The 26,722-nt window shown below is 43.6% G+C and overlaps 1 protein-coding gene across 1 annotated transcript in view; it reads left to right on the forward strand.

Moving 5' to 3' along the window:
• The window catches only part of LOC126198612 (dipeptidase 1-like), a 158,632-nt gene that overhangs the window by 11,936 nt on the left and 119,974 nt on the right, over window positions 1–26,722 (forward strand). The window lies entirely within an intron of this gene.

A 26,722-nucleotide genomic window follows, 5' to 3' on the forward strand; every position in this document is an offset into this window, starting at 1 on the left:
TGATGAAATTGACTTTCGGAGTTATGATGCGGACATCAAATGGGAAAAGCCACTTCTACAAGCGACTTTGACAATGGGAAGATTACTGCAGTTCGATATATGGGAAGAATTAACTCTGGAATGGGTGCAATACCTACGATCTGAATGAGATGTTCCCCAGCAGCTGGTTGTGACAAGCGGACCACACACGTGACAGTTATGGTTGGAGATGTGGAACATTACGCACATCTTGCAGTTTTTCTGTATAGCGTACCTTCTTTCGTGTAAAGATGTCCTCCTCGCTGCAGAAGACAACGCCCGGTCATGGTTTCGTTTATGAAATTGTGCTGTAATTGTGATGAAAGCAGCAAAATACCGGACTACTTTTCAATGAAGAACACACAACATTTTTGAAGCATTCTTCTGCTAAAGACTGAGGCGTCCTGAGTGGGATACATACTTTGAAATAAGGATTGTTTATTACGAGAACCAAATTAAGTACAACTTCGGACAATAATGCCAGTACAATTCGGAAACAGCAAGGCCTTGAGGAGCAGGAAAGATTAATAATGACACAGATCTACGAGGCTGGCAACGCGTAGGCAGTCTCCTGATAAGCAGCAGTGGATGGGCCGACATGGTTCTACGGGACTGGGATAGGCGCTCGACAAGTAACGGGATGGTCCTACAAGGCAAGGGGCCCATAGTCATACAACTGCTGACAGGCAAGGTGCCGTACTGACATTGTGGGCTGCCGAAACAAATACTGCGTTGCGGTGCCTTCGAAGGGGCTGACTGGAGTGCAGTGTCGGGCGTGGCTCAGAACGAAGTCCGCAGCTTCGCGGGCAGCGTCGGAGGCAGGAGCAGGCGGGAGTGGAGATCCCTAGCGGAGAGCTGAGGCGACCGTTGGTTGCACTTTGCTCGGGACGTAGCTGGCTCTCCCTGCTTTTTTCCCCTTACTGTTATTTCATCCGCCCCCTCGATCTTGTGCGCTGTCAGTGGTACAAACAACCCGCTCTTCAGCCAGTAGAACTTCTCTCTTACACGCTAAAACAAAAAAGCAAGGGGACTTGTGTATTATGAATTTAAAATGATTTGGAAGGTGATGATAATAGGAGAATGTAAATAATATAATGCTGTCTTCACGAATTGCTTAGAAATGATAAAAATGTGAACAATTGAGAAAACACTTGAAGGACACTAAACACTTGAAAAAACACTTGAAAAAACACTGAACACGACTGGAGATACGCTGACCATTAAACACGGAGCACCGTATGCTTTCACTAAAACCGGGAAAGGACCTGCCTTGGGACAGTAGATTTCCCATGAAAGGGAGGATGGGTATGGAAGAGAATAGGAGACTTGCGGTGTATGGCGGTAGATAGGAGACTGGTGGAGATGAGGGCTGATGATTAGTAAGAGATGGTGACCACACAGGCGTGGCTATGGGGGTCGAGGAGAGGGATAGTCGAAGAGAGGGATAACTGATACCAAGACCCGTACATCAGAGAGCGGGTGGGGGCGAAAGGGAAGCGGAGAGGAGGAAGTAGGAGCCCTTCAGAGGGATGTCGATAGGGTAAGGTGGATGCAGAGTTGGTAAGGTGGAGTTTGTGGCGTTCATAGTCCAGGAGATGGTGAAATTTCTTTGGGAGAGGATGTGGAAGGTGTGAAGCTGGAGGACTGGTGTGATGTGTAGGTTCTGGCAGGGCTGCACACCAGGACTGGAAAGGAGAGGGGACTCTACAACCTGGGTCTCCTTCTTACTAGGCATATGTGCTAAGTATTACACCACAGTGATACTGTGGCTAACAAAGCTGAAAGGACAAGTATGTACCCCTTCCTAACACATACTTTCGCGCTTTTAGCCTACTCTCGCCTTTAGCCACAATACTAAGGTGCTGTAATGATCACCATATCCGCCTAACAGCAAGGAAACCCAGTTAGAGTCCCGGGATTGGCACAAATTTTAATCTATTTCTTGAGTTTCCATCGCTATCAAGGATAAAGTTGAGACTCATATTTCTCTAAGAAAATACAATTCCATCAGATCAATAAGTCACCTATATCATATGTACAGACATGATCCCCCACTACATATAAATCTGGGATGCTATCCCAGTATTGAAGAGCTTCAGCAGTACTGACGGTTTAGAAAGTGGAAAGAGACTGAATGTCAGCTACAATATCACGCTGCTGTAATGGTTCAAATCGCTCTGAGCACTATGGGACTTAACTGCTGAAGTCATCAGTCCCCTAGAACTTAGAACTACTTAAACCTAACTAACCTAAGGACATCACACACATCCATGCCCGAGGCAGGATTCGAACCTGCGACCGTAGCGGTCGCGCGGTTCCAGGCTGTAGCGCCTAGAACCGCTCGGCCACCAGGGCCGGCGCTGCTGTAATGGTTAGCACCTTTGTTAGTAAGGAGACGACCTGGGTTCAAGTCCTGGATGTGGCATCAATTTTAATTCATTTATTCAGCTTCCATCTACACATAGGTAAGTGTGGTAGTCCAAATATGCAGGGGGCAGCCCTGCATACACCACAATATGTTCCAAGGGATGCCTTCTTTATTTCTTGCTGTGCTATGAGCACTTTACATAAGTGAATGATAATAAAGTTTAAGGTGATTCTCATTTATTGTTTCGTCTCAGTTGCATATTTTTAATTAGATTACATGTTTCGACCCCTCTGGATCATCTTCAGATCTAAGTAGTTGCATAAGCAACCTGTCTTGTCTACTCTGATATGTGCTACTGAGTAGAGAAGATGGGTTTCTGTTACGAACTACTTACAACTGAAGACGATCCAGGGGTATCGAAGCATGTAAGCTAATTAAAAATGTGCAACTGATAAGGAAGCATGTGTGTGAGGTAGCAAGTTCATTTTTTAGTAAGGCTCATGTGACAGTGTTGTGTTAACCATTATGATGGCAAAAACATTAGTTGCCAATGACTCACTATGTGCAACAGGAGAGCACCAGAAAATGAGTGTCCGTGAGGTCAAGAGATCAACCTTCTGTGGGATTTATGTATTACGCTTCACAAAATGGACATCATTGTGTAAGATGTCTGGATTTTATGGACCTTACATGAGTTGATCCATAACGACAGTATTATACAGTATGAGATCCTCAGAAGATAATAATTGTATTATATCAAAAAAAGTCAGTTGCAGTAAACTCATGTACTGAAAACTGACAAAACAGTATCTACCAATATAGACAGGGAATGAATATATAAGTGAAACGCATTTTGGAGATGAAACGAGCAGGTGGTTGATGGCATCAGAAAACAAGAGAACAGCGAGCTTCAGTGCAGAAAGGGGTAAGGCCAGAACAATACATTATTCCTTTTAATGTAAATATGGCCAGGACCTAGGGTAAGTGGCTGGACGGCTTTTACAGGGCTACGCTACAAGCCGGCAAGAAAAATAAAATTCACCTCTAACAAGATGGCGATTGGCTGGAGCCATACTGGACGACGCAGACGTGGTGAGATCACTATTATATAAAATCATTTTGAGAACTAAAATTTCTAGATATCTCTCTCGTCTCGCGGCAGACCGCACAAGTGTGTGGAAAATAGCGAGAGCGTTGAGAGCTTTGCTTTCTGCGAAGTATGGACGATACGCTTCACGTATCGTGGCGACAGATAGCAAAGAGGTATTTAATTAGTCCTGCTAGGATTTTTGCGCGTAAAGAAATTTTGCACATTGCTCCAACCGTTAGCGAGTGTGCAATAGCCATTATTTCGACTAGAGAAAAACTTAACATTCTACGGAATACAGAAAAGTTGAGACTGAGTGAATTCAGTCAAGACTAGAGTAGGGAATTAGTGTTTCAGATGAGGCACGGAGACAATGGCGTTGCAGATGCTGCTTGGTAAAGTACCATCACGCATTAAGCTACAGTAAATGTTGAGTCGAGATTTTGCTCACTCCAACGTGCATACACTTTGACTATTGTATATCGAAAGGTATGTTACTAACCAACCATCACATTGATACATGAGAGTTTTTTCACTGGTTCAAAAAGTAAATTTATTCTCCACCAACTCAGGGCATTGACCAGCTATAACGTTGTAGATGTAAATGAGCTAATGAAGATTTAATGATTCTTTCCTGTGATAAAATTTTTTTCATAGGTAGAGATGATGATTTCAATAACCATCAGTTCAATATGTCCAATAGTTAAAAATTTTGTTACTGAGTGTAAAAAGTAATTGTGCATGATTGTTGTGTATCACTTGATCCATGAAAGCACAGTTGATAAATTATATGTAGAATAAAAAAGAGAATAGCTGTTTTGTCTTTCTAGAATAGACACCAAACTTTCACTTTTATTAATTCATGCATTCTAGTTAAGTGAAAGCAGCATTTCTAACGATTTTGCTACGATTGCACATGATATTAGCTGATTTACAGGGCCAGGTTCATATTTATATAGAATGTATGTTTAACACCATGGGGTTGAGAAGACAGTTCAGATGTTTTGTCCATTTGTGCGCTAAGTCGTAAGCTAAGTTTTCACCCATTAGTCCACTCGCTGTATTCATTGTATTCCTCTTGAATACTGTCTGTTCAGTCGAGAGTGTACGACATTACACATTACACTGAATCATCTGGCAGAAACGCTAATATTTCATCTGTCACTGCTTTCTCACTCTGTGAAATTTCGTGGCTTCCTTTCTAATAAAATCTCAGCTTCGTCACCTGTTGTCGAGACATGATGCAATAGTTGCTTTGTTTATCGTTGCCATTGCTCTGCTTTGTATCAACACCACTAGCACTGTAGCTCTGTTATGAATTACTCGTCGGCTAAGCAAATTGACCACACTCCATAGCCTCATCCTCTGCTCCCCAGGAGTGCGGTCTGAAGCGCTTTGACATAGTTTGCGTTGCTCCCGCCGTCGGAGGTTCAGGTCCTCCATCGAGTATGGGTGTTTGTATGTTGCCCTTAGCGTAAGATAGTTAGCGTAAGATAGTTTAAGTTACATTAAGTACTGTGTAAACCTAGGAACCTGTGACCTCAGCAGCTGGTCCCCATAGGAACTTATCAAAATTTTTTCCAAAATCTGCTATTTGATATCTCCAGTCCTGCCCCCTGTGGTCATTAGCAACCAATATTATCGTTGAATGGTAGACAGCGTACAGGGCGTCGAATGCTGTAAACATCATTGGCCTTTCGCAACCTCGCACTCAAGGGGTTCTCAATAAATGAGAATTATTTTAAATATCAATAAAGTTTCTAAATCTCTCAACACGATTATGTCGGCTGTAGTGAATAAGAGCTTAATACTGTTTTAACTCTTGGCAATAATACATAATGTATTCTGTAATTAATATCATGGCATAGTTAGTGGTCGGTTCACCTGGTCAGTCTCAAGCCTTTAATCGCTGAACCTATGTGCCAAGCTTTATTCCTAATAGGCCAAAAAGGAAAATTTCGATTCGTTTGTTTCGTACTTGCTTTAAGGATAGGTATAAACCTTCCATAATTAATGTAAGCGAGAAAGCGCTAGAAGTCAATACAGTAGCTTGGTAATTGAACATTTTTCTGCGAGCTGCCATATCGACCGCTAACACTATTAGATTGACTAAATCACCCTGAACCCTAGAGTGCAAACTTTACTCCCACTGCCGGTTTAGTTAGTAGCTCCGTCCCTGCAACAGGTTTAATCTGCGACACTTCACTCCACCAATGCAGATACAATGATTACTTAACATGGTTCATCGAAATAGTTGGCTTACTTGGGTAAGCTCCCTTGTTTGGCCTTTGGTTCATTAAAATTCTTCCGAGATATCGTGCACGAATTCTTCCGAGTTGGTATATTGGTCTTATTTGAAGAATGACTTTCACAACTCTGAGTAATTTTCTGAGTAACTTGCCCTCCACGTATGAAAATTTATCAGTATGCTCCTCGTCAGAGGTGTACACGATAGCAGCTGCGGTGCCCACGTCCTGATACAAGGTGTTAGGAAACAATACCGACAAAAGTCGAGGGGCTGCAGGCAGAGTCTTTAAGTACAAATTGAGGATAGAGCGTCGTCATCGTCGACCAAACGAGGTAGCGCAGTGGTTAGCACACTTGACTCGCATTTGGGAGGACGACGGTTAAACCCGCGTACGGCCATCCTCATTTAGATTTTCTGTGATTTCCCTAAATCGCTTCGGGCAAAAGCCGGGACACGTCCTTTGAAACGGCACGGCCGATTTCCTTCTCCATCCTTCCATAATACAAGTTTGTGCTGTGTCTCTAATGACCTTGAGGTCGACGGGACGTTAAACACTAATCTCCTCCTACACAGCGTAGAAGTCATAGGTACCGGCGCGTGCAGCTAGGCCACCCATTTGGCAACAAACGTGACTTTGTACACCGACGGACCGTAGGCGGAACGTCTCTCAATGTTGTTTGTTATTCAAAGATCGTAACTGTTTGCCACGATCGCCATTGGAGAAGATGGAGCTAGCTGATGGGTAGACAGACCTCGTCTCCTATGAATGCGATGCTCTGTTGTCTTGGTGGATGACGCTTTTGGACACAGGTTTCCATCCGTAGTTTTTCTTCTGTATAACTAAAAATTCCGAAGATTTCACAACGTTACAGCAGAAAAATAAACCGCAGATGGAAACCCGAGTCCGAAATCGTCCTCCTCCGAGGCAACAAAGCATCGCCTTCAGGGAAGGCAGCAGTTTGCTGCATTTTCTCCATTGGTGATCGTGGAAATAATTCGCTGGACAAGAAACAACAATTCGAGACGTTCCGCATACAGTATGTCAACACACAGTCACGCTTGTTGCCGAAGGGGTGGCCTGGTAGCAGGCGCCCGCGCATATAACTTTGACATTCTGTAGCATCATTGGATTACGTTTCCAGACACGGATTCCTATCCTCAATTTATTCCCCAAGACACCCTGTACAACATCTCGACGTTTGACGGTATCGTTCTGTAACATCATATACATAAAACAATGCTTTGGCCGTGACATGATGTCATAATGTTGTAACTGAGAAAACCAGACTATCTAGTCTAGAACGTTGGACATGGCATGGCGATGGAGAGGGCAGGTCCAACGTGTGACGGGGGGGGGGGGGGGGGGGGGGAATTGCAACCAACGCTACCACCTCCCATCTCCATTAAATCAATGTTGCAATTTTTAACAATCACGAGCACATTTCTGTTTGTCCCATTATTCTCCACCACATTTCTGCTAACAGCTTAGTAGAACTCACAGGCTTTAGTAAAGTTAGCTATTACAAGTCATAAAATACCTATGAGTACTCTAAGATTTCCAAAGTTCTGTGATACATGTTCCTCTAATGGTGGTTACAGTGGTCGGCGATTGCGGCAATATTCCGCCCTAGCTGATTAGAGGTACATCCGCATACGAATACAAACTCTGCGAATTCTACGCTCCAGAATATCATGTAAGCTCACTGGAGAGAACATTGGACGCTCCCTTAAAACAACACACTGGTCGTGCTGAAGTGCTGTAGATGCTGTCGAATTGTTACGTCAGTTTCAATCGCTGATATAGGTAATTACAGTGAAGTGCAGTGGATGTGCCAGTCGATTGCACATAATATTGCGTAGTAAGATGGGTAAATGTGCAGATGTGACACAAGGCTGGAAAATAAATGTCGCGATCGGAAGTGAAGACCACACCGAGAGTTGTTTTTGTTTCAGTACTTACTGTCCAACGTATCTACAACGAATGGTGTATCACTCGCGGCCATATAGCACGCGTGAGAACGGTAGTAGTAAAATGATGCAAACCGACAGCCGCTGGGCATAAATGTCAGGCCTTCTCAATAATAACTAATTTCAAACATTTTTTAAATGGTTCAAATGGCTCTGAGCACTATGGGACTCAACTGCTGTGGTCATAAGTCCCCTAGAACTTAGAACTACTTAAACCTAACTAACCTAAGGACAGCACACAACACCCAGCCATCACGAGGCAGAGAAAATCCCTGACCCCGCCGGGAATCGAACCCGGGAACCCGGGCGTGGGAAGCGAGAACGCTACCGCACGACCACGAGATGCGGGCAAACATTTTTTAAAATTGTGTTTATACTTATTATCGATTTCGTTCCATTTTAGAACATCTTTAGATATATCGTAGTTCTAATTCAACTTGTTTTTCTGTGTTTTAGTTAGGTAGTTTGTGGATCAGTTACATGTTGCATATGTAATGTGAACGATTATTCTATCGAAATGATGTCGAACGAGTCAATTTACAGGATATGTATACATGATACGTGTTAACATTAATGAAAGTGATATTTTTTCGATCTGCCTATGCAACAAAACTCAAAAACAAGGTTTAGTTCCGGGCTACCAGGAGAAATTATATTACATTAAATTAAAACTTGCATTGCCATCTGTCGTGTATACTATGTGGCTGGGCAAATCATCAAAAACTTTTTGCTGCTTTAATAATGGATAATCAAGGTAACTTTTCCCCTCTAATGCTGTAGATATAAACATCATTGTTGGTTAAAATCGTGATTGATTATTTATGACGAATTTGATTAGCAAATATATATATATTGTGAAAGTGCAGTGAAAATGCATAGCTCCACGGAGAGATACGTACATAACGACGGCGAGTGAAATCTTACTGCTCGCTTTTATGCAATCAGTTCTCTCTGTGTGACGAGTTGCCCCAGAAAAATATTCCATAGGACACTATTGCGTGGAAATACTTCAGGAGGTTGATTCGTTTGCTTCCGAGATTAGAATTCGAAGAACAAAAGTAGCTGAAATTAATTGTTTGAGAAGCTCAGTAATATTCTTCTTGGTGTTGAAGTTTTCATCAATATGTACACCTCCAGAAATCTGGACCATTCTATCCTATTCACTGATCCCGCACATGTTCTACACAAGTAGTTGGTATGACTCGATTTGTTGTACAGAACTGAATATAGTGTGTTTTCTCAAAATTTTGCGTGGGTCCACTTTCAGAGAACCACTCGATAATTCTTTAAAAAACATGAATAACGATCCCTTCTGTGGCTTTCTCTCTAAGGAGATTTATTATAACACTAGTATAGTTTGAAAAAAGTACTGAAAGTGCCTGTTGAATTTAAGTGGAAGATCATTCATATCACTGGCCCCATTCATGCGACTACGCGTCAGAAGCCTGAATATCCACCTTTTGCACCTCGGACCGTTTCGATACGTGCATGAAGAGTCAGTGAGGTTGCCTAAGGTACCGACAGAAATGTGGAACCATGCTGACTCCAGCGCCTTGCCAGGTGCTCTAGGTTCCCGGTTGAGGACCCACTGTGTGAATAGCACGATCGAGCTGATCCGACATTCTCGATTGGGTTTTAATGCGGCTAGTTTGGTAGCCAGTGGGTACAGTAACTTCTTCTGGTGCTCTTGAAACCACGCAGATACACTGCAAGCAGTTTGATACGTTGCACTGTCCTGCTGGTAGATGTCATTGTACTGAAGATAAACCAACTGTAATGTAGGGGTACACATGACCCCTAAGATAGATGCATAGAAATGTTGATCCATTGTGCCTTCCAGAAGTACGAGATCACTCAGGGAATGTCACGAAAACATTCCCCAGACATAAGGCTCTCTCCTCCGGCCTGAACCCTTCTGATGATTGTTGCAGGGTACGGCCATCTGTCTGGTGAAGTATAAAACGTGATTCATCTGAGAAGACTGCCTGTTCACACTCGTGGAAGTCTAGCTGTGGTATTTGCATGAAAATTCCAGCCTTCGTCGCCGGTGAAGAGCAGTTACCATTGGTGCATGAAACAGGCGAATGCCACGGAGGCCCATACACAGAAACGTTCGCAGAACGGTCTTTGAGGATACACTGTTGGTAGCCCCTTGGTTCATCTGGCCGGTCAGTTGGTCAATAAATGCATGTGTGCTCGCCAGTATACACCTGTTCAGCTGTCGTTCACACCTGTCATCCGTGTACTGTGGTGCACCACGGTAGCCTTGGTGCCAGTTTTGGATAAGGCCATTTTGCCCGGCCTGATATACTTTAGCGATGGCAGCATGCAAACAAAGTTATCCCTTTTTGAAATGGTTACACCTTTGCCCGGAAGCCAATGATTATTCCCTTTTCGACTTCAGATAAATCACTCGTTTCACCATTACTGCAACGACTGCACTGTTTACGCCATCCCCCGACACGCTTTATACAGGGTGGTCCATTGATCGTGACCGGGCCCAATATCTCACGAAATAAGCGTCAAACGAAAAAACTACAAAGAACGAAACTTGTCTAGCTTGAAGGGGGAAACCAGATGGCGCTATGGTTGGCCCGCTAGATGGTGCTGCCATAGGTCAAACGGATATCAACTGCGTTTTTTAAATAGGAACCCCCATTTCTTATTACATATTCATGTAGTACGTAAAGAAATATGAATGTTTTAGTTGGAACACTATTTTAGCTTAGTGATAGTGCGCTGTAATAGTCACAGACATATGACTCACAATTTTAGTGGTAACAGGTAGGTTTTTTAAATTAAAATAGAGAACGCAGGTACGTTTGAACATTTTACTTCGGTTGTTCCAATGTGATACATGTACCTCTGTGATCTTATCGTTTCTGAGAACGCATGCTGTTACAGCGTGATTACCTGTAAATACCACATTAATGCAATAAATACTCAAAATGACGTCCGTCAGCCTCAATGCATTTGGAAATACGTTTAATGACATTCCTCTCAACAGCGAGTAGTTCGCCTTCCGTAATGTTCGCACATACATTGACAATGCGGTGACGCATGCTGTTAGGCATTATCGGTGGATCACGATAGCAAATATCCTTCAACTTTCCCCACAGGAAGAAATCCGGGGCGTCAGATCCGGTTAACGCGCAGGCCATGCTATGGTGCTTCGACGACCAATCCACCTGTCATGAAATATGCTATTCTATACCGCTTCAACCGCACGCGAGCTATGTGCCGGACATCCATCATGTTGGAAGTACATCGCCGTTCTGTCACGCAGTGAAACATCTTGTAGCAACATCGGTAGAACATTACGTAGGAAATCAGCATACATTGCATCATTTAGATTGCCATCGATAAAATGGAGGCCAATTATCCTTCCTTCCATAATGCCGCACCATACATTAACGCGCCAAGGTCGCTGATGTTCCACTTGTCGCAGCCATCGTGGATTTTTCGATGCCCAATAGTGCATATTATGCCAGTTTACGTTGGTGAATGACGCTTCGTCGCTAAATAGAACGCGTGCCAAAAATGTCATCGTCCCGTAATTTCTCTTGTGCCCAGTGGCAGAACTGTACACGACGTTCAAAGTCGTCACCATGCAATTCCTGGTGCATAGAAATATGGTACGGGTGCAATCGATGTTGATGTAACATTCTCAACCCCGACGTAATTGAGATTCCAGATTCTCACGCAAGTTGTCTGCTACTGGAGTGCGGATTAGCCGCGACAGCAGCTAAAACACCTACTTGGGCATCATTTGTTGCAGATCGTGGTTGACGATTTCCATGTGGCTGACTGAACACTTCCTGTTTCCTTAAATAACGTAACTATCCGGCGAACGGTACGGGCACTTGGATTATGTCGTCCAGGATAGCGAGCAGCAGACATAGCACACGTTGGGCATTTTGATCACAACAGCCATACATCAACACGATATCGACCTTTTCCGCAATTGCTAAACGGGCCATTTTAACACGGGTAATGTATCACGAAGCAAATACCGTCCGCACTGGCGGAATGTTACTTGATACCACGTACTTATACGTTTGTGACTATTACTGCACCATCTATCACAAAGCGAAAAAAGTGGTCAAACTGAAACATTCATATTTCTTTACGTACTACACGAATATGTAATAAAAATGGGGATTCCTGTTTAAAAAACGTAGTTTATATACGTTTGACCTATGGCAGCGCCATCTAGCGCGTCAACCCTAGCGCCATCTGGTTTCCCTCTTCAAGCTAGACGAGTTTCGTTCTTTGTAGTTGTTACGTTTGATGCTTATTTCGTAAGATATTGGGCCCGGTCAGTATCAATGGACCACCCTGTATACCGTCTACTTCTAGTGCTGCCACCTGCCGTCTGTGAGTGGTTAGTGCACGTTGACGTAGAGCATAGGCGGTGGTCATACTCATCTGACAGGACTGATTAAGGAATAGGAGTGGACCAAGAATTAAACCTTATGGTACTTCCTTTGTGATTTTTTTTCTTCCCCACTAAATCTATCTCTCTCTCTCTCTCTCTCTCTCTCTCTCTCTCTCTCTCTCTCTCTCACACACACACACACACACACACACACACACACACACACACACACACACACACACAAATTGGGTCCAAAATTGTGATACGCTAGGTAATTGGTTTCTGCTTGAATGTGAGACCACCCTTCAGTACAATACTTTTTCGAATATTGTTGAAAAAGATGTAAGTAAGGAAACTGTACGATAATTATCTATGTCCTTTGATGAGGTTAACTACTGCATATTTTAATCTGTCTGGGGAAACTCCTTGTGCTAGTGATTCATTACATACATCGCTAACGACATTACTTATTAAATTATATGTGCTGTGCTCAGCCTCCATAAGTAACTACTTCAATGGCTGCCGTGCAAATTACCGGCTGCGCGAACAAAACGAGGTCGACCTATGTACCCAGGGAGAGTTCGTGACCAGCAGGGCTCATATGACGACGGCGAATAGTCTTGCAGCGATCGTCCTCCTTGAAACTCGTCTGAAAAGACGACATGGTTCCACTTCAGTGTTGGCACTGGGCACACCGTTGTCTGGAATATATGTTGTCACGTTGGTAACCATGCTGTCCCTCGTTACACTGTCCAAAAGTACTTTGATGTCGCAAACAAGCCCATTTCATGACTCCAGGTAAGTGATACGGATGTACGACCCTGCATGCAGTAAATTTCCTTCCTGTCAAGGGGGTATTCATGTTAAAGGATCATAATGGCGCTGAGTATGGCCCTCCTGAACTTGTCGACTCAAGTATTAATTAATAAAATGTTCAATGTTCACATGACAGTCGTTTGATCCCGACCAAAGCGACTAGGAGCATCACAGTGTGAGGTGGGGTGGTGGTGGCTGTAGTGTGTGAAATTAAAGTCCCCGTGATCGGAAAACTAGTTATGGAACCATACAAGTTTACTTTTAAAAGGGAATGAAACAAGTCGCATAATGGATGACATCTTAGTAAATCCGAATTTAACAGTTGTAGGTCCACCTTTTAGTTAAGGGAAGGGTCTAACTATTAAATGAAAGAGCATAATTATAAGATATGCTACTTCCTTTCCTTTATTTCTCTTAACAAGCATTCATGTGGGAAGACCCTGAACAAAATAGCAATTCATGCGAGGTTAAAGAAACAGTTATGTGTAATTGCGATCTTGCTACCAATTTTAGGATCGTGTAAAGAATATTGCTAATGCTCAAGTGAACAGCATAACATAAAGTGATAATGGAAAGTGAACTTGGAAGAATAAACACCGCTCACAGATGCAATATGTGTCCTGCAAATTAAACAACTAACTGCGGTCACAAGGTACCCAAACGACTAACTCTGCGAAGTTAACAAACACTGCGTCCTCTGAATTATACCACGGGAAAGCATTGCCGCTCGAGTGTAGTCAAATAATTTCCAGTACTCGCGACTGCGTGCGCGCCGACCGTGTGGACAGTTAATTACGTACCGCACACATCTTCGCATGTGCAGCCCTCAAGGTACTCCAAGACCGTTGTTTGTGGAGACAGGAGGCAGAGAGAGTCTAAACAGAAATTCCAACTTCTCTCAAGTTTTGGAAAAGCTCCAAATCATTCACCAGTGACGGTAATAATTACGCGAGCTATCCACTCTCTAGCCAAGTTTTGCCGAAATTGCTACCATCACCCACAATGAAATTTCAAGATTTCGACAGAGTGCCAGCAAGGGTGAGACTTTTCGTTTATTTTATGGGCAGAGGTACAGGCAGAAGCCAACAATCTTCCTAGCCACGCTCCAGAGCAGGCGTTGAGACGCTGTCTTGCGGTTCCAACGGAAAACTTCTAACTGCCGCATTGTTTAACCCTTTTAGACCCTCTGGTATTGTGTACATCAACTTTCACTTTGTCTTAGATGCAACAGAAATATTTTTCCCAACGTACGCATTTGTGAATGTTCTAGCTTTTCATCATGCGCGAGTGCTGTCAACTGTTAAGCATCCCTACGAAAATATCAGCAAGTCAATGTAGCAGAGCGCAGCAACTCGTGACCTCCCGAAAACACAGACGTATTTCCTTCTCTATATTTGACTGTATAAATGAATACAATTATTGTTATTTTGCATGGTAATTATTAAATGAACATTTCATCGTTTATTACAACAGTTATTTTAGTCCATAAAAGGAAGCCAAACGTACGAATTATGTTTTGCATCAGTGCTTTCTAGACGGCCGGCGCATTGTTGCCTCCCATTGTATTAACATGGCCAGCCCCGAGGCGGGGAAAGCGCTAGGGTAGTAGCTGCATCGGCCATGAAGACCAAGTTAACGATACACGTTTACGGCTGTGGCGAAGGTCGAATGCTCTCGTCCCTCCACCGTTTCTATTCTAGGCTGCTGTGGCTAATAAACGGAAAAATACAGCTTCTCACAAGCCGAAGTGAACAGCTTTAGTTCCTAACTTGGTCGTAGGCAACATGTGGAATTACAAATGTATTTTGCAAGTACACTACTGGCCATTAAAATTGCTACACCAAGAAGAAATGAAGATTATAAACGGGTATTCATTGGACAAATATATTATACTAGAACTGACATGTGATTACATTTTCATGCAATTTGGGTGCATAGATCCTGAGAAATCAGTACCCAGAACAACCACCTCTGGCCGTAATAACAGCCTTGATACGCCTGAGCATTGAGTCAAACAGAGCTTGGATGGCGTGTACAGGTACAGCTGCCCATGCAGCTTCAACACGATAGCACAGTTCATCAAGAGTAGTGAATAGCGTATTGTGACGAGCCAGTTGCTCGGCAACCATTGACCAGACGTTTTCAATCGGTGAGAGATCTGGAGAATGTGCTGGGCAGGGCAGCAGTCGAACATTTTCTGTGTCCAGAAAGGCCCGTACAGGACCTGCAACATGCGGTCGTGCATTATCCTGCAGAAATGTAGGGATCCGCAGGGATCGAATGAAGGGTAGAGCCACGAGTCGTAACACATCTGAAATGTAACGTCCACTGTTCAAAGTGCGGTCAATGCGAACAAGAGGTGACCGAGACGTGTAACCAATGGCACCCCATAACATCACGCCGGGTGATACGCCTGTATGGCGATGACGAATACACGCTTCCAATGTGCGTTCATCGCGCTGTCACCGAACACGGATGCGACCATCACTTTGCTGTAAACAGAACCTGCATTCATCCAAAAAAATGACGTTTTGCCATTTGTGCAACCAGGTTCGTCGTTGAGAACACCATCGCAGGCGCTCCTGCCTGTGATGCAGAGTCAAGGGTAGCCGCAGCCATGGTTTCCGAGCTGATAGCCCATGCTGCTGCAAACGCCGTCGAGCTGTTCATGAAGATGGTTGTTGTCTTGAAAACGTCCCCATCTGTTGACTCAGGGATCGAGACGCGGCTGCACGATCCTTTAAAGCCATGCGGATAAGATGCGTGTCATCTCGACTGCTAGTGATACGAGGCCGTTGGGATCCAGCACGGCGTTCCGTATTACCCTCCTGAACCCACCGATTCCATATTCTGGTAACAGTCAATGGATCTCGACCAACGCGAGCAGCAATGACGCGATATGATAAACCGCATTCGCGATAGGCTACAATCCGACCTTTATCAAAGTCGGACACTTGATGGTACACATTTCTCCTCCTTACACGAGGCATCACAACAACGTTTCACCAGGCAACACCGGTCAACTGCTGTTTGTGTATGAAAAATCGGTTGGAAACTTTCCTCATATCAGCACGTTGTAGGTATCGCCACCAGCGCCAACCTTGCGTGAATGCTGTGAAAAGCTAATCATTTGCATATCACAGCATGTTCTTCCTGTCGGTTAAATTTCGCGTCTGTAACACGTCATCTTTAATGGCCAGTAGTGTAATAATACGAATGTAGGGTGACGCTACATGAATAATTGTCACCTTACAGCCGCACAGCTGAACGATAAACCGCGGGCTGGATAGACCACGATTCTGTCTTTGCCGAATATAGACACATTACTTACAGGAACAATAGCATGATTTTCTGACAGAGAACCACCATTCCACTACCATTCCTGAATGAGGAAACAACTGCGTAATCATTCATGAATTGAATATGGGCTAATTTGCACTGAAATCTTCATGTTTGGCATTCTAAGCATGCGGTATCCTTCACGCCAGTGTTTCCCGCATGTTGCATTCATCGCGTTGCAATTTTAAAGGACAGCAATATACTTCCTTATTAACTGCCAGTCAAAATACTTGGTCACATGCAAGCCCTTTCGAAATTCTATGCTGATTCTGAAACAAAGTGCTGCACAATAAAGGTGGACCTAAATGAAGAAGAATTAGGCTTTAACATGACATTGATGACAAGGTGCAATAGCTCCCAGTAGTAGACAACGATGCAGGTAATATTCTGTCTTCGTTAAAGAACTACCGTGAACCAAATCCTGATGTAGTCTACAAACCTTTACTCCGAACTCGACCCTCTACATTATCGTTTGTCGACTTAGAAGAAGCGTTCTACAATGTAAAATGGTGCAGAATGTCCTAAATCCTCAGGAAGATATGTATAAGGTGTAGGGAGAGACGTATGATATATAATAACAAAAATTGAAGGGGAAACAAGAATGGGAAACCAAGAGCGAAGTGCTCCGATTGGTAGTGGTATAAGACAGGGATCAGTTCTTCGCCCTTACTCTGACATCTATACATCTAAGAAGCAATGATGGAAATAACTCATGGTGAACCGATATCAGTGATATGGTTCTCTGAAGACATTACAACTACCAGTGAAAGTTGGAAAGTACTGCAGAGCTTGTTTAATGGAATGAGAAGTGTAAGCAGCACATATTTTGGATTGACAGTAGACCGAAGAACGTCGAAAGTACATTAGCAGTAGCAGAAATGAGATTAGCTATAAATTTAATATCAAAGTTGAGGCCAGGAAATAGACAAAGTGAAGGAATTCCGCTACTTTGGAAGCAAAATACGTGACGAACGAAGCAACGAGGGCAAACAAAATAGAATAGCACTGGGAAACAGACCCTTCTTGGCCAAAAGAAGTCTGCTAGTATCAAACATCGGTCTCGATTTGAGAAACAAAAAAATTTGAGCACAGAATTATATTCCTACGAATAATGACCTGTGAAGGAACTTGAAAAGAAGAGAATCGAAGTATTTGAGAATGGGGTGCCACAGAGGGATTCTGAAAAACTATGTAGACTTATAAGAAAGGAAATGAGGGTCTCCGTAATTTCGGCGAGGAGAAGAACATGTGGAAATCATTGAGGAGAAGAACAAGAAGAGACATGATGACAGGACTCGTGTTAAGACATCAGAGAACAGCTTCCATGGTATTTGAGGGAGCTTTAAAGGGTAACAACTGTAGAGAGAGACTGAGACTCGAATGCGGCCAACAGGTAATGGAGGATATCTGAGACAGAGGAATTTGTAGCGTTCCTCCTGTGAATTTCGTTCTTACGGTTGGGACACGTTCAAGTGTTTATTGTAAAAGCAGTGACAGTTAAGCAAAAATTTGTGTGTTTAATACAGGAAAAGCAAAATAATTACTGATCTTGAGCTTCAGGCGCATCTTTTCGCCAAGAGTTGATAATCTTTATGCATGTCTTCCTGTATTTTTAATACACACATCAAAAAAAGTTTTGCATCACCTCGGTTGCGAGAGTTTCGAAACCTGTAGAGAAAATTGGAATAGAGATCAACATAAACATCATTTCCGCATTGTTTATTAGTCATGAAAACCACACATTGCATGTTGTACCACCATACAGCTAGACCTTCAGAGGCGGTGGTCCAGATTGCTGTACACACCGGTATCTCAAATACCCAGTAGCACGTCGTCTTGCATTGATGCATGCCTGTATTCGTCGTGGCATACTATCCACAACTTCATCAAGGCACTGTTGGTTCAGATTGTCCCACTCCTCAGCGACGATTCGGCGTAGATCCCTCAGAGTGGTTGGTGGTTCACGTCGTCAATAAACAGCCCTTTTCAATCGGTCCCAGGGTGCATGTATGGAGAACATGCGATGTAGTTATCCTGTAGTGCCTCGCCAATATGTTGCCGCTATGGTAGCACTATCGGTCGGAGGATGGCATTCACGTATCGTACAACCGTTACGGCCCCACATAATGCCATCCCAAAACAGCAGAGAACCTCTACCTTGCTGCACTCGCTGGACATTGTTTCTACGGCGTTCAGCCTGACCGTGTTGCCTCCAAATAAGTCTCCGACGATGGTCTGGTTGAAGGCATATGCAACACTCATCAGTGAAGAGAACTTGATGCCAATCCTGAACGGTAAAACCCGGCGTGTTGTTGGGCCCATCTGCACCGCGCTGCATGGTGTCGTGGTTGCAACGATGGACCTTGCCATGGGCGTCGGGAGGGAAGTTGCGCATCATGCAGCCTAATGTGCACAGTTTGAGTCATAACGCGATGTTCTGTGGCTGCACGAAAAGCATTATTCAACAGGGTGGCGTTGCCGTCAGGGTTGCTCCGAGCCATATTCCATAGGCAGTGGTCATCCACTGTAGTAGTAGCCCTTGGGCTGTCTGAACGAGGCATATCATCGACAGTTCCTGTCTCTGTGTATCTCCTCCATGTCCGAAAAACATCGCTTTGGTTCACTCCGAGACGCCTGGACACTTGCCTTGTTTAGAACTCTTCCTGTCACAAAGTAACAATGTGGACGCTATCGAACCGCCGTATTGACCATCTAATCACGATTGAACTACAGATAACACGAGCCGTGTACCTCCTTCCTGGTGGAATGACTGGAACTTATCGGCTGTCGGACCCTCTCCGTCTAATAGGTGCTGTTCATGCATGGTTGTTTAGTGACATCTCTGAACACTCAAAGGGTCATTGTCTGTGATACAATATCCACAATCAACGTCTATCTTCAGGAGTTCTGGGAACTGGGGTGATGCAAAACATATTTTGATGTGTGTGTTATCTGTCTACTAAGACGACCCAATTCGTCATTTAGAAACGGCGTCAAATCACTGCGTGTGCTATTTGCCAGGAAATAGTTTTGATCAGTTTGTGCCACCACGTTGGAATAATGTGATGTTAATAGAAACCACCAAAGTTTATCATGCCTCAACGAGTTTAGTGCTAAGTGAACATCTTCAGGTGATGTCTAAAAATTTACAAATAATCTTTGTGTGACATAAATGCGTAAAGTCATAATGAGGAACAGAATTACAAATAAATTCTGCGACAGAGACACAGGGAAGGAGTGAGAGGAGTGTGGGCGGGGGTGCGGCCTGAGGAAGGATTCTTTTTAAATGGGGGCGAATGGAATATTTCGGCGTGTCACGTGACTGAGATACTAGCGTTCCTTGTATCTGCATCCACCGTATGAGTGCAAAAGAGAATTTGAGCATGGGAGATGTGGTATGAATGGCGATCCTTGTTCGAGTGATGACCGGATGGCGTCAGTTGTGAACAAAATAAATAGGTAGGAAAATGGCACACCTGATTAACGAGGGATTGGAAGGTGAGAATAAAAAGTGAGAAAAGGCTAAGGATGCATCTACTTGCTATCAATTGTGACTAGTTTTTTCGTGCATCTGAATTTGACGGCGTCTTCATTTTACACTATTTGATTGTTGACTCAATAATTGTATCATTTTTTTACCGGTTCAAAGAACATCGCTTTACTCATCATGTTACAAATAATGAAACACACAATAGATTACTATAAACGTAAAGGAAGTACTGTATGGCCTCTTACGTGTTGCAGCTGCTTATGACTCTGCGTTTTGTACACCTGTGCGCCCGTGAAAGTTCTTCTGGCTTTGCAAAGTCTTAAAAGAGAATTGAACTGAGCTCTCCTGTCACCCTATCAGATCGGTTAACAGCGCAGTCAAGTTACAGTAGCTACGTATAAATAAATCATGTGAAGTCGATGAAGATAGTGGAACATTTCAAGTGCAGCACTCAACGATAAATGTGGAGGTCTTGGCCGCAACTTTTATTGTTCTTAGACATGAAACGCGTCTTGCCTGAGGGAAATAAAATATAAGTAGCGATCAGGATAATGTATAATTGTGCGCTGAATTGATTGCCGCATGGCTCCAAAAGAAATTTTTATTTCGTTACACGTGCAGAGGGATCGTAGTTAACAGATTTTATTCCATGTGCGGGAGTTTTCAAAACCAGCTGATGAAATTGGGAAATGCTTTCTATCGACGATAGCGCAGTTGAATTTTTAGCTATTTTTTCGTAATTACCTGTTTTCTTAGTTTCATATTTACGAAAAGTACTGTTAATAATTGAACTGATCATGAATATACAACATTGCAATGGCGCCTACCACCTACTGTAATATTTATTACTGTTAATATAGACATAGAAATTTCTGTGCGGCATATCTACACTGCGCAAAGAAATTAGAGGGTCATTTTTCTGAAACACCGTCGTTTTTAGTCAGTTTCTGGTCAGAAGTGTGAAAATTGGCTCAAAGGTGCCTACAACCGACCTCTGTCATGGCACAAAACTGTGGCGCTCTGCAACTTCGCCCTAGGGTTCGGCGATACTTCAAAAACGACGACCAGAATTTGGCACGAAATCTTTGAGGGGGACATCCAACAACTCTGTCAATCAAAGCCAAGCCGAATAACTGCTTGGATAAGGGCCAGAGGTGTATCAACGACTTATTGATTTCAAATTTGTGAAGCTCTTTCTCTTGAATAAAATATCCAATCAGATGTTTGTCTGTACGTGTACATCATATCCAACGATATCCGTCCCATTCTGATAATTCCTTCGCGTGGCGTCCTTTTTTTCTATCTTAGAGTGTATTAGTGTGAAAGGAAAGAAGATTGTTTGGTCAAGAGGGTGTGGCCTGGATCATCTCCTCTATATTGTCTGCTATAAGACATAACCACCGATGATCCGCTTGTCGGATAAACGGGTTAAAGTTTAGTGGCCTGACTCACGCTTTTAGAGTGGAACTGGGTTTGTGCGGCTCTTTTTACATTTCATTATAAAAATTAACAGATGTGATTATCAAAACATCCTCAAATATAGGTAGGATTTTTCCAATCTGTGTCTCCCTCTACAATTTTTACCTTCTCCAGCTACCTCTAATATCATGGAAGTTATTGCCTGATATCTTACAAGATGATGACATTGCTATCCAGAGTGAAACTGAAGGATTACAGGATCTGCTGAATGGAATGAACAGTCTAATGAGTAAAAAATATGGACTGAGAGTAAATCGAAGAAAAACGAAAGAAATGAGAACAGCGAGAAACTAATCTTTGTGGTTGATAATTACGAATTAGATTAATTTAAGGTATTCTGCTACCTAGGCAGCAAAATAATCCACGACGGAAGAAACAAAGAGGACATAAAAAATATCACTGGCAAAAATGGCCGTCCTGGCCAAGAGAAGTCTGTTGGTATCAAACATAGACCTTGAGGAAGAACTTTCTGAGAATGTACGTTTGGAGAATAGAACTGTATGACAGTGAATCGTGGACTACGGGAAAATGGGAAAAGAAGTGAATATAAGCATCGAAGCATTTGAGATGTGGTGTTACAGAAGAATCTTAAAAGTTACGTGGACTGATATGATTAGGAATGAGGAGGTTCTTCGCAGACTCGTCGGGGGTAGGAATATATGCAAAACGCTGACAAGAGGTAGCCGGCCGCGGTGGCCGTGCGGTTCTGGCGCTGCAGTCCGGAACCGCGGGACTGCTACGGTCGCAGGTTCGAATCCTGCCTCGGGCATGGGTGTGTGTGATGTCCTTAGGTTAGTTAGGTTTCAGTAGTTCTAAGTTCTAGGGGACTTATGACCACAGATGTTGAGTCCCATAGTGCTCAGAGCCATTTGAACCATTTTTTTTTTTGACAAGAGGTAGAGACAGGATGGTGATCACAATAAACTACAATCGATAACCGTTTTCAATGACTAATAACCATCTTCAGATCTGTGAAAGAAAAAGAAAAAAAAATGCCTTTGAGTTTGATCACAGTAAGGTAAATCTTAGCAAAGATTATTAATCTTATGATTAATATCCTTTCACCTTGAATTTTAATTGCACTCTTGAAGCTTTCTTTTATTTTCATCATAGCTTCTTCGAAGTATAGACTGTACATCAGGGGTGAAAGACTACATCCTTGTCTTACATCCTTTTTAATCCGAGCTCATGGTTCTTGGTGGTCCACTCTTACTGTTCCCTGTTGGTTCTTATACATAATGTGTACTACCCGTCTTTCCCTAGAGCTTACCCCTATATCTATCAGATTTTCGAACATCTTGCTTCATTTAACATTTTAAACGCTTTTTCCGGGTCAACAAATCTCATGAATGTGGCTTTATTTTTCTTAAATTTTGCTTCCATTATCAACCACATCATCAGAATTGCCTAAATAATGAAATATTCAAAAATGGCAATATGATCCCTCTAATAATAAACCAGTCAAAATAAGTAAGTAATATGTCTGTTACATTAAAATGTGTGCGTAAACTGTTTACGTCGTAGTTATTATCCTACATGTGCACTGTCAGTGGAAATAATTTACACTGGGTGAACATTACTAAAGCCGACAACCTGCAGGAACGTATTCCCAACTAGAAATGGAGGAAAAAAGGTCCTGTGAACATGTGACCGGAAATGCATCGTTCCCACGGTAGAAGGCGCTGACAAGTGAAAGTTCCTCTAACAACATGCCTTGTGTTGCTAACAAGCTGCAGACTATGTGATTGCCGCAGCGTGTTACTGCGTTGCTGTGCGATCCGTATCTGTTACAGTTCCCACAAATGAGTTGAGGTGTTATTTTGATAAAGAGCTATACATTATTTATGACGCATTAAATTAACTGATAAAACTGTTGGAAAGCGGTAGTTAGTATTTACTGTCTCTTGGAATGGCCGCTGCAGGACGTTTTTGGATCCACACCACAAATAATGAATGAAAGTTTTCCGTCAACATATACTCCGAGGTATCGTGTCGTACATTTTCGTTGTTTGCTGGTATTGCAAAGTCTGATTGATGGGTTTATTTATAATGCTCTCTTTATCAGTAGGTAGATAGCGCTTTTTTACTGCTGTTTGAAATCCGTTGTTGTTGCAAAAGGTATTTACTTTTTCCAGTATCTGTGTTACCTTCAGTACAGTGTCTAGCAGAGAATTTACGAGGGTCACTCCAAAAGAAGTGCAAACTATTTTTTTCAATCCATCTTTTATTCTACATGTTTGAAAGTTTTACAGCGTGTAGATACATCCTTTAGGAACAATATTTTCATTTCTCCACATAATTTCCATCCCTCTCAACTGCCGTACGCCATCTTGGAACCAGCGCCAATATACCTGCACGGTAAAATTCTGAATCTACCTGTTGGAGCCACTGTTTGGCAGCGTGCAAAAGGGAGTCATCTTCAAACTTTGATCCACGAATAGTCTTTCAGTTTCCCAAAGAGATGATAGTCACATGGAGCCAGGTCAGGACTGTAAGGCGTGTGTTTCAGTGTTGTCCAACCAAGTTTTGTGATCGCTTCCATGGTGTTTTGACTGACATGTGGCCGTGCATTGTGCAACAGCAGAACATCCTGCTTTTGCCGATGTGTTCGAACACGACTCAGTCGAGCTTGAAGTTTCTTCAGTGTTGTCACATATGCATCAGAATTTATGGTGGTTCCAATTGGCATGATGTCCACAAGCAAGAGTCCTTCGGAATCGAAAAACACCGTAGCCAAAACTTTTCCAGCATAAGGTGTGGTTTTGAATTTTTTTTTCTTTTTAGGTGAATTTGCATGATGCCATTCCATTGATTGCCTTTTCGTCTCTGGTGAAAAATGATGGAGCCATGTTTCATCACCTGTCACAATTCTTCCAAGAAATTCATCTCCACCATTCTCGCACTGTTCCAAAAGTTCACTGCATACCGTTTTTCTTGTTTCTTTGTGAGCCACTGTCAACATCCTGGGAACCCACCTGGCACAAACCTTTTTTAACGCCAACACTTTTAGTATTCTGCAAACACCTCCTTCCCCTATCCCAACGTAGCGTGACAATTCGTTCACTGTGATGCGTCTGTCAGCAGTCACCAATTCGTTAATTCTCTGCACATTGGAGTATGTGCAGTACGAGGCCTGCCGCTGCTAGGACAATCCTCAATGATGCCGTGCCCGCTTTCATCACGTAACCTGCTTGCCCACCGTCTAACTGTACTGCGATCGACAGCAGCATCTCCATACACCTTTTTCAACCACTTGTGGATGTTTCCCACTGTCTCGATGTCACAGCACAGGAATTCTATGACAGCACATTGCTTCTGACGAACATCAAGTGTAGCAGCCATCTTGAAGACATGCCGTGACGCACCACCCACGGCAACAGGTTGAACTAACAAGGGGAGGCCGCCAATTGTGAAATTCAGAATCGATTCATACTGCGCATAATAAAAGCTCATGGCCAGAGGTGTAATGTGGCAAAGCACCAAGATGCACTTCTCAACCGTTGTCGAGGAAATCGACAGTTAAAAGAAACCGTTATGGTGGAATACTCTCTACGATTTGTGATTTCCGACAGCGTCGTGGCGCAGGGATAAGCGCTCGGGTTCGTAATGCGAAGGTCGCCGGATCGAATCTCGCGCCATGCAACTTTTTTTTTAGTATTTGTTTTTTGTAATTCAAATATATATATATATATATATATATATATATATATATATATATATATATATATATATATATATATATATACTCCTGGAAATTGAAATAAGAACACCGTGAATTCATTGTCCCAGGAAGGGGAAACTTTATTGACACATTCCTGGGGTCAGATACATCACATGATCACACTGACAGAACCACAGGCACATAGACACAGGCAACAGAGCATGCACAATGTCGGCACTAGTACAGTGTATATCCACCTTTCGCAGCAATGCAGGCTGCTATTCTCCCATGGAGACGATCGTAGAGATGCTGGATGTAGTCCTGTGGAACGGCTTGCCATGCCATTTCCACCTGGCGCCTCAGTTGGACCAGCGTTCGTGCTGGACGTGCAGACCGCGTGAGACGACGCTTCATCCAGTCCCAAACATGCTCAATGGGGGACAGATCCGGAGATCTTGCTGGCCAGGGTAGTTGACTTACACCTTCTAGAGCACGTTGGGTGGCACGGGATACATGCGGACGTGCATTGTCCTGTTGGAACAGCAAGTTCCCTTGCCGGTCTAGGAATGGTAGAACGATGGGTTCGAAGACGGTTTGGATGTACCGTGCACTATTCAGTGTCCCCTCGACGATCACCAGTGGTGTACGGCCAGTGTAGGAGATCGCTCCCCACACCATGATGCCGGGTGTTGGCCCTGTGTGCCTCGGTCGTATGCAGTCCTGATTGTGGCGCTCACCTGCACGGCGCCAAACACGCATGCGACCATCACTGGCACCAAGGCAGAAGCGACTCTCATCGCTGAAGACGACACGTCTCCATTCGTCCCTCCATTCACGCCTGTCGCGACACCACTGGAGGCGGGCTGCACGATGTTGGGGCGTGAGCGGAAGACGGCCTAACGGTGTGCGGGACCGTAGCCCAGCTTCATGGAGACGGTTGCGAATGGTCCTCGCCGATACACCAGGAGCAACAGTGTCCCTAATTTGCTGGGAAGTGGCGGTGCGGTCCCCTACGGCACTGCGTAGGACCCTACGGTCTTGGCGTGCATCCGTGCGTCGCTGCGGTCCGGTCCCAGGTCGACGGGCACGTGCACCTTCCGCCGACCACTGGCGACAACATCGATGTACTGTGGAGACCTCACGCCCCACGTGTTGAGCAATTCGGCGGTACGTCCACCCGGCCTCCCGCATGCCCACTATACGCCCTCGCTCAAAGTCCGTCAACTGCACATACGGTTCACGTCCACGCTGTCGCGGCATGCTACCAGTGTTAAAGACTGCGATGGAGCTCCGTATGCCACGGCAAACTGGCTGACACTGACGGCGGCGGTGCACAAATGCTGCGCAGCTAGCGCCATTCGACGGCCAACACCGCGGGTCCTGGTGTGTCCGCTGTGCCGTGCGTGTGATCATTGCTTGTACAGCCCTCTCGCAGTGTCCGGAGCAAGTATGGTGGGTCTGACACACCGGTGTCAATGTGTTCTTTTTTCCATTTCCAGGAGTGTATATATAGTGGGGCCTCTACTCTAATTCGAACGTTTGACTTACACTATACGTATTCGTTTCGGAATATCGTTTCTACGTCTTCCGTTAAGTACACGTGTAAACATTATGAAGACAATTAATAACATTTGTGAAATACAACTTTGTTTGCGGAAAACATTATCATGTTCGAAGTCGCCAGTTTTTCCACGACAATCGACTTTTAACAACTTATTATATGCATAATTGTTGCAAACTGATTGCCGGGAATTATATATATATATATATATATATATATATATATATATATATATATATATATATTTATATTATATATATATATACTTTTGAATTACAAGAAAAAAACTAAAAAAAAGTTGCATGGCGC

Source organism: Schistocerca nitens, chromosome 8, assembly GCF_023898315.1.
Source record: "Schistocerca nitens isolate TAMUIC-IGC-003100 chromosome 8, iqSchNite1.1, whole genome shotgun sequence".
Taxonomy (NCBI): Eukaryota; Metazoa; Arthropoda; class Insecta; order Orthoptera; family Acrididae; genus Schistocerca; species Schistocerca nitens.